This window comes from Silene latifolia, chromosome 2 (assembly GCF_048544455.1).
Source record: "Silene latifolia isolate original U9 population chromosome 2, ASM4854445v1, whole genome shotgun sequence".
NCBI classification, from domain to species: domain Eukaryota; kingdom Viridiplantae; phylum Streptophyta; class Magnoliopsida; order Caryophyllales; family Caryophyllaceae; genus Silene; species Silene latifolia.
In genome coordinates, this window is record NC_133527.1 from 109340354 (window position 1) to 109348510 (window position 8157).

At 35.7% G+C, this 8157-nt stretch overlaps 1 non-coding gene across 1 annotated transcript; it reads left to right on the forward strand.

The window, feature by feature from the left end:
- The first annotated feature begins 530 nt into the window (after window positions 1–530).
- On the forward strand, window positions 531–637 carry LOC141644962 (small nucleolar RNA R71). Its single transcript, XR_012544561.1, has one exon. It is a non-coding gene; the product is annotated as a small nucleolar RNA R71 (small nucleolar RNA).
- The last annotated feature ends 7520 nt before the right edge of the window (window positions 638–8157 follow it).

Here is an 8157-nt window from a genome sequence, read left to right on the forward strand (position 1 = left end):
CCTCCTTGATTTGGCCTTTGATAACCTCCTTGTGGTTGATTACCACGGTTTGGAGGAATAATATATGGATTTTGTTGAGGAGCTTGACCATAAGCATTAGGACTCCTTTCAGGGAAGAAGTTAGAATATGGAGTACCTTGCTTGAAACACTGAAAGGCATGAACTTGCTCAATAGTACTCATACACTTGGCCGTAGTGTGGCCATCTATACCACATCTCTCGCAGGACACTTCTTGTTGAACCATATGAACCATCTCTTGCTTACCCAAAGACTGAGTAGTCTTCAATTCAGCTATTTGAGCCAATATAGTCTCCAACTGTGCTGCAACCGCACTATCTGAGCCACTTCCTCTCTTACTTCCTCTGGGGTTACCATACTCAGCTGTGTGAGTAGCTATCTGATCAATCAACTTCCAAGAATTACTGTCATTAGTGTTATCTTGGAATCTCCCATTAGCAGAAGAATCAAGTAAAGCTCTATGATCATCATACAACCGTTGTAAAACTGGTTGCAAAGGAACCAAATCTCAAAACCATGGTGAGGGACGGAGTGAACTAGTCTTTTGAAACGGATCCAAGCTTCATTGAAATCCTCAATAGGACCCTGTGTAAAACTTGTAATCTGACTTCTAAATGCATTAGTTTTCTATGGTGGAAAATACCTCTTGTAGAATGCAAGAGCTAGAGAAGTCCAGTTGGTAATTGCGTCGGTTTCCATGTCTAAGTCCCTTAACCACTCAGCTGCATCATCTCTCAAGGAGAAAGGGAATAAAGTTTGCTTGACCTGATCTTGAGACACCCCAGCTGTCAAAGGAATAGAACAGCAATAAGTAATAAATTTCGCCATATGCTTTGCAGGGTCCTCTCCTGCTTTTCCTCCAAATAAATTCCTCTATATCAAACTTATGTAAGAAGGCTTGATCTCAAAAGTTCCCTTATCAGCGGTAGGGAGCTTGAAGCCTTAGGAACAGAATCAACTGTGGGTTCGGAGTGACTTGCTAATGTAGGCATCTTTGGTGTTGTAGAAGTCACAGCTGCAGAAATAAGTGTGTCCTCTTCTAAGGACGAGTCTACTGCGAAAGTATACCGCTCGTAGTCAAGTGTACTCAAGTCTTCCACTTGACTTACTTCTCTTTGAAATTTTCGTCTGTAGCGAAAAGTCTTTTCTGGCTCGGGATCAAACGGAAATATCTCTAACCTGTTAGACCTGGGCATACACGAAAACAACAAGAAAAGATAAATCTGTCTCAAGGAACTGAAGTTCCCTGAAACAAAAGACAAAAATAAACAGAAACAAACAGAACAATTGTTGCCTCCCCGGCAACGGCGCCAAATTTGACAAGGTTATTTTTCGGTCGTTTGCCTTAATCAAAATAAATCCTAGCTTAGTACTAACAAAATAGCTAGCGGTAAGTCAGGGTCGAATCCACATGGAGAAGGTGATTATCTAGTTTGTTTATATTTAAATCTGTCTTAAAGTAACCAATTGTGGGGCTTTGATTGTTTGTATGCAAATCAACTAATTGCAAATAAATAAGGACGAATAACAATAATATTAAAGAGTCTAGGGATTCTGTTTCACTAGGTCGTCATCAAAGGGTAGGATTTAATTCATTGATTGAGCAATTTATATTGTTGAAAGTCATATGATAAGTCGATTCAATATTTCTTTTAGATCTAATTTAACATGCAATCGCTATCATCAAATTATCTCTATTCAATTATCGTGGCCTATACTAGTCTTAACCCGGTCGGTGATAATCCTAGTTTATGCAAGACTAATTAATCAATTCTGATCAGTAATTAACTAATTAGAAGTAATACGATAATCAAACAACAATTAAGAGCAATTTAACAATCAATTCATAATAATCTCTTTTCTAACAACCTAGATCCCCTTTCACCTTAGATTAAAGGCTTAGCTACTCATGCTAATAACAATAACAACAATAACGATATAAGAAAGCATAATTAAGAATATAAAAGATGAACAAGTAATTGAAATAGTAATTTAAGAAAGATTATAACAATACCGTAATTAAAGGTAATAGATCCGAACAATAATTAAACTAAACTAAGTATTTGAGAGAGTTTTATAAAGTAGCTATACTAAACCGACCGAAAATAAAGCATAAAATAACCTAGAGTACGAGTTTTGGTATTTATAGTAGTCATAACTAACTTAAGGAAATTTGCGGAATATTATGAAAACAAGTGGTTCCTCGATCGAGTCTAGGTGCACTCGATCGAGGCACCAATTCCCAGATACCCCAACTCTCGACATTGCGAAATTTAGTTGTTATGAAGGTTTCTAGATCGATAAAATGAACAATAAAATGCCATAAATCATCAAAATGACCTAAATACATTTTTGGACCAGAATATACAACATGTATTAAGATTTCGTGGCTTTATCTAATAAATCACAAATTTTTAGTTTTAATTAAGTTACTAATAACTCGAAAAAACTTTAAATCGATTATGCATGCAAAATCCTATGCTCTGATACCAATTGTAAGGTTCATATACCTATTATTAGACTTTTCTAATGATGAACAAATTAACATTTTAATGTGAGTTCTAAAGATCTAGTGCATGCATAACTAAATAAGAAATAAAATAAGAAAACCATGGTTCTTACATTGTTTTTGGTTCGAAAATAAGGGCACAAATAAGGGCACTTTCCTTATTTGTTCTTGAGCTTAAGTATTATGGATGATCCTCCAAAATCCCAAGTATTGAGATCCTCCTCTTGTTTTACCCAAAACAAGACCCTTAAATCTTATATACTAATTAACTAGATTAGTATATGAGAAGCCCTTAATAATTCTAATAAATTTGTATTACTACACTAGTAATAATATGTAGTAATATTAGAATATGGATGAAAAAATTTAATATATTCTAAAAACTTATTTTTAGAGAGAAGTGGGAGAAGAAGATGAGAATGATATGAAATTGTGTTGGAGGATTAATATAGAGAACAATTTCTCTATATGAGAAAAGAGGGAGCCGGTGGTGGGGGGAAGGAAGGCCAATGCATGGCCTTCTTCCTTTTTATTTTGTTCTTCACAAGAATTGTAGGTGTAAGGCTACTCCAAAATAGGTTATGATTGTGTTTTATAAATCAATTAAATAAAACACCCACTAACCTATATTCCCTCCAATATTTCGATCATTATGTATAAAATGGACTTCCATTTTATTTTGTCAATTTGTCATTTGTCACACAATGTGTCACATGTAGTATGTAGCATGTCATTAATTAATTCTAATGGATATTTAACATATTAAATATCATTATACAAATTAATTAAATTATATATAACAAATTGTCTAGTAATTCACAATTACATAGTATAAAATGGGACATGATAATATAATTCACAACATTTTGTAATTATGTTTAACCATTTATTCTTATCTTAATTATTTCGTAAACAATAATCACTTTTAGTAATAAAATATTTTAATTACTAAAATAAATCTTATTTAATCAAATTACAATAAGATATAAAAATTCTCGCTCACAAATGAATTGTTCAATTTTAAGGAATTGATTAACTTGTATCGACATACAATTAATCAACTTATCTATTAAGGAAATTGTCCTATAGGTGTGACCTTAGGGGATCAACTGACCACCACCGTCAAATGACAGTAATGTCAAACTCTAGTTAGCCAATCATTACTGATTAATGTTGATCAGTTTACTTATAATTGAATCATCACTTACGTATTCTTAATTTGAGATTTAACATGTGATCGCACTATTGTTGAGGACACATACTCCAACAGTAATTACATGTGTGTTATAATACGTTGATAGGTTTCTTGCATGATATAATCGTTCATGTGGTAGTGTATGATAATATATGAAATTTGGATGAAAGGATTGATGTGTAACGTGTTTTCGGAGTGGTTATTATGCGTGGGTGTGTGATGGACCTTAGTCTCGTTCTTTGGCATTTTGATAACTTAGTCCCATTCTTTGGCATTATGAGTGAGGGATCCTTTTCTTCGTTTTTTCTCTATTCAGCTCGGGCGAGCTCCCTTCCAGCTCGTGCTACCCGGTACAAATGTCCATCCTTCCTTCTTTTCTCGACTTTTGAAGGCTATGTGCTAAGCCTTCTTGCCCAAATATTCCCTTTGACTGTTAAATCTTCTCATAAATGGTTAGATACACTCTTTCACATTCTCTCATATAGAAACTAGGTGATGTAAGTAAACTATAATGCTAAAATGCAATCCAAAATAGTACGATTATATGGAAAGTATGGGAAAAGAATATATTACAAACGATGGTTTAAGGTAAGACTACATCAAACTATTTCAAAGGATTTGCTTTCCTTGGCACTATCTATGACACTCAATGCTCTTAATAGCCGATCACAAGTCTGTGAATAGGCTTCACATAAGTATAAGTAAGATATTAGCCATTCAAAGACGAAGTATGACCAATCTTTTCCAAGGGGATTATTCCTCTTATTCTTTTTAGTCTTGTCACCATTGCTCTTCCCGCTCCTTGATTCAACAAGTTTGAAATCTTTGTCATCGGGAGGTTTCCATTCTCTCCCATCTCCTTTGGGTGCAATAATGATGATAGAGCTTGAATTTGTCAATCCTTCAAGGATAGAAGGAGAATTCTGTAGCTTTGATGATGGTGTGGCTTAGCAATAGGGATCGTGGGTGCAAAATTTTCACAAGTGAGCTCTTCTATGACCTCATCATCGATTTATTCCTCCGAGCACCCCTTTAACGAAGATTTGGCCTCCTTGATAAGGTCTTCAACATTGTTTTCAACAATTATGGTCTCCGTGAATGGTGGGTAGCATGAGGTCTTCATGGCAAATGGAAGAAGTATGTTCATCCTCTCCATAGAAGCACACTTCAAATTTCTCAAGAATGGGTTCTTCAAGTAGAATAATCCCATTATCCCATGTGCTCTTTATCTCCATTTCTTGATTCTGTGAACCATAACATGATTCACTTTCACCATCATATATTGTTGGCTCATCATAATTCTCTTAATATAAATCATAAATAGGAGCTTCAATCCTCTTCTTTAGCTCCTTCTCCACCACTTCTTACTCTACCTCAAAGGTAACCTCCTCATATTCACTTAGGCTAAGAGTACTTGGTCCGGTCAACTTCATATCTTCCTCATCAAACATTACACTTTCGTACTCGCAATTGTAGACAATACCCTGAAGTTAAGGCATAGGTTGAAATATGGGGGAGTTTTTGTCGATTACTACTTCATGAAGCAAAGTTGATTGGTGGGGTAGCTTATATTCACTTCCAAACTCTTCCTCTATTGAATAATTTTTGTGACCTTTGGTTTCACTTGTTAGCTCCTCCTATACCATCTTATTATATACTTCAAATGACACTCCTTCATACTCACAATTGTCCAAAGAAATTGGTTTCTTTAACTCTACTTTCTCCACATCATAAGTTAATACTTTCACACTCATGGTTGATATCCACAAAGTGAGGTACCGATTGGAATATAGGGTGGTCAATTCTTAAGAATTGGTGAGGTCGAATTGATGTGGTAGCCACAAGAGTAGCTTCATAATGTACTCTAAATTCTTCCTCTTCATCACTTTCTTCATCAAAGGGCTCTTTGATGGTTTCCAATTGTCCCAATTGAGTTTCCAATTTTTGCCCATAATCCACAAGGTTAATTAACAACTTTTCCTTTGCTTTAATTTCCTTTTGCATTTGCTCAATGAATTGTTGTTGATCTTGAAACATTTTTAGTACCAAGGGCTGCATGTGAAGATTTTGGTTGTTTTTATGTTATTGGTGGGGATAGAATTGATCAAGTGAATGATTATAGAAAATTTGGTGTTAGAAGTTATGTTGTTCTAGATGAATATTTGAGTTTTGACATGAAAAATTACGGATATAGAGTTGGTTTTCATTTTCGAAGTTTTGGTGATGAGTTTGCTCTTCAAATTCTCCATACCCATTAAAGTAACACCCGTAATATTCATCATGGCCAGGTACTCCTTGTGGGAAGCCTTGCATCATCATTATTAGCGAACTTAAACAAGAAAACTACACTAAATGGTTAGTACGGTCTTGAGAAACAAAGGGGTCGTTTGGTTACCCATTCTAAAACACATGAATTGCAATTCATGGGATTTGCAAAATGGGAGAGTTGTTTGTTTGCCCCAAATCACATGAATTGAAGTTCCATAGGAACTCCAATTCCTCCATGATGTGGGAAGTTGCTTACCTAGGCCCCCCTAGGTAAGTGTGAATTCCTGTGTAATTAACTTCCCACATTCCAACCAAACAACATTCTTCCTTTTCATGTGATTTACAAAATCATGGGAACTCTTATTTCCTTGGAACTTTAATTCCCTTAACGAACCAAACGACCTAAAAGTTTCTCAAGACAAAGAGTACAAAACAAATAGACAAACAACAAGAACTTAATCACATAACACCGTCCCCGGCAACGAAGCCATTTTAATGGGTCACATCGTCAACAACCAAATCAAACAATATTTATAAATCCAACAGACTACTAGCAAGTGGTAAGTCGAATTTGATCCACGAAACAGTGAGCTTTAGGTTCTGCTAAGTCTATCTATTTTTGATTCATGCGAGTGTCACAATTGATTGAGCTTGTGTAGCTTCAAATAAAATGTAAACTGATGCAAATATGGAAAGCAGGAAATGTAAACAGTTAATTAAAAGTACTATGTTGTCTTGGGTTCAAAGAGCCAAGGAATTGACAAATCCACTATATGAGTTTTGTATTTGGTCAAGGTCATGGTAGAGTAGGGCCGCAACTTTTGGTCATGCGGCCCATAGGTTGAGTCGGGTTAGCTTCCGCGTACACCCGGTCTTCCCACTAGCTTAATGCATGGTTTAATAATCCCCGAGACTTCCGGTCTTATGGGCATTATTGAAAAGGTAGAGAATCATGCTAGGTTGTCAATCACGCATTTCATCAAACATAACAAGTGCACTAGATTAGAACTCAACAACGAATTTAATCAACCAAATAACTCACAAGGTATAGATCTACCCTTCAATTATTCCTATAATTCCCCAATAACCCTAGCTACATGACTACTCACTACACATCTTGGTTATCATGCTAACAATGGCGTCAAACATCCTAACACAAGTAAACATGATGATTAAGTGAGGTGATAAACAAAGGATTTAATAAGAGAGAGAGAAAGAAAGTATACCAAAAAAATTAAGGAAAAGGTGAACATATAAAGGAAGTATCTTTGGATGGCGATGAAGACTTGTCACCAATCTTCAATATAAAACCCAAGAAATCCAAATGCAAACTATTAAAAGTGTAAATTGCAAGAACACTATTAAAAGTGTAAATTGCAAGAACACTATTGAAAGATTTATGTAATTTGTGTGGAAAGATTAAAGACTAATCTAAGAGAACAATCTATTCAAATCTAAGAGTTTTCTAATCTAATCTAAGGAGGATTAATCCTCTCCAAGGAGGCATAACCCTAGAATTATTACAAGTAGAGTATATATAGTAGATACAAGATTAAGGGCAAAATAGTCAACACACTTGAAGTCCGAGGAAGGAAAAGTACCGCCCCGGCCGAGCTGGGAAAGAGCTTGACCGGGCTGGTGATGTTATAGATGACCACTAAATAGGAACCCGCTCGGGTTGGGTAGGTGCTCGCCCGGGTAATGCTGGGATAGTCCGTTCTGGCTGATGCTTCTGGTGTCTAATTCTTTGAATGTTGCCTCATAATCCGTGGGGGACGTCCTTAGGTCATGGGGGATGATTCCATTTGCCTTAAATCCTTGTTTCGAGTCTTTGATTTATGTCTCCTCTTCATACTTGGTCATTAGTGCCATAAATTTAGCTCCAAATTGCTCTATTTATGCGCGATTTCTGCCTATTTTGCTTCATTTCGTACAAATGGGGTACAATCTCATAGAAAATTAAATAAGAAGATAAAGACACCGAAATGACCCTAATAAGTGCATATAAACATGGGAAACGGGGTCTAAAAATGGGGTTAAAAGTGCGCTATTTTAAACAGCATCAACTGCTTTATCTTCTCGATCTCTATCTTCTTGACTAGCTAATAGGGTTGTTGCGTACCCTAAAAAGATAAATTACCCTATTCTTGGCTAACAACAAATGAA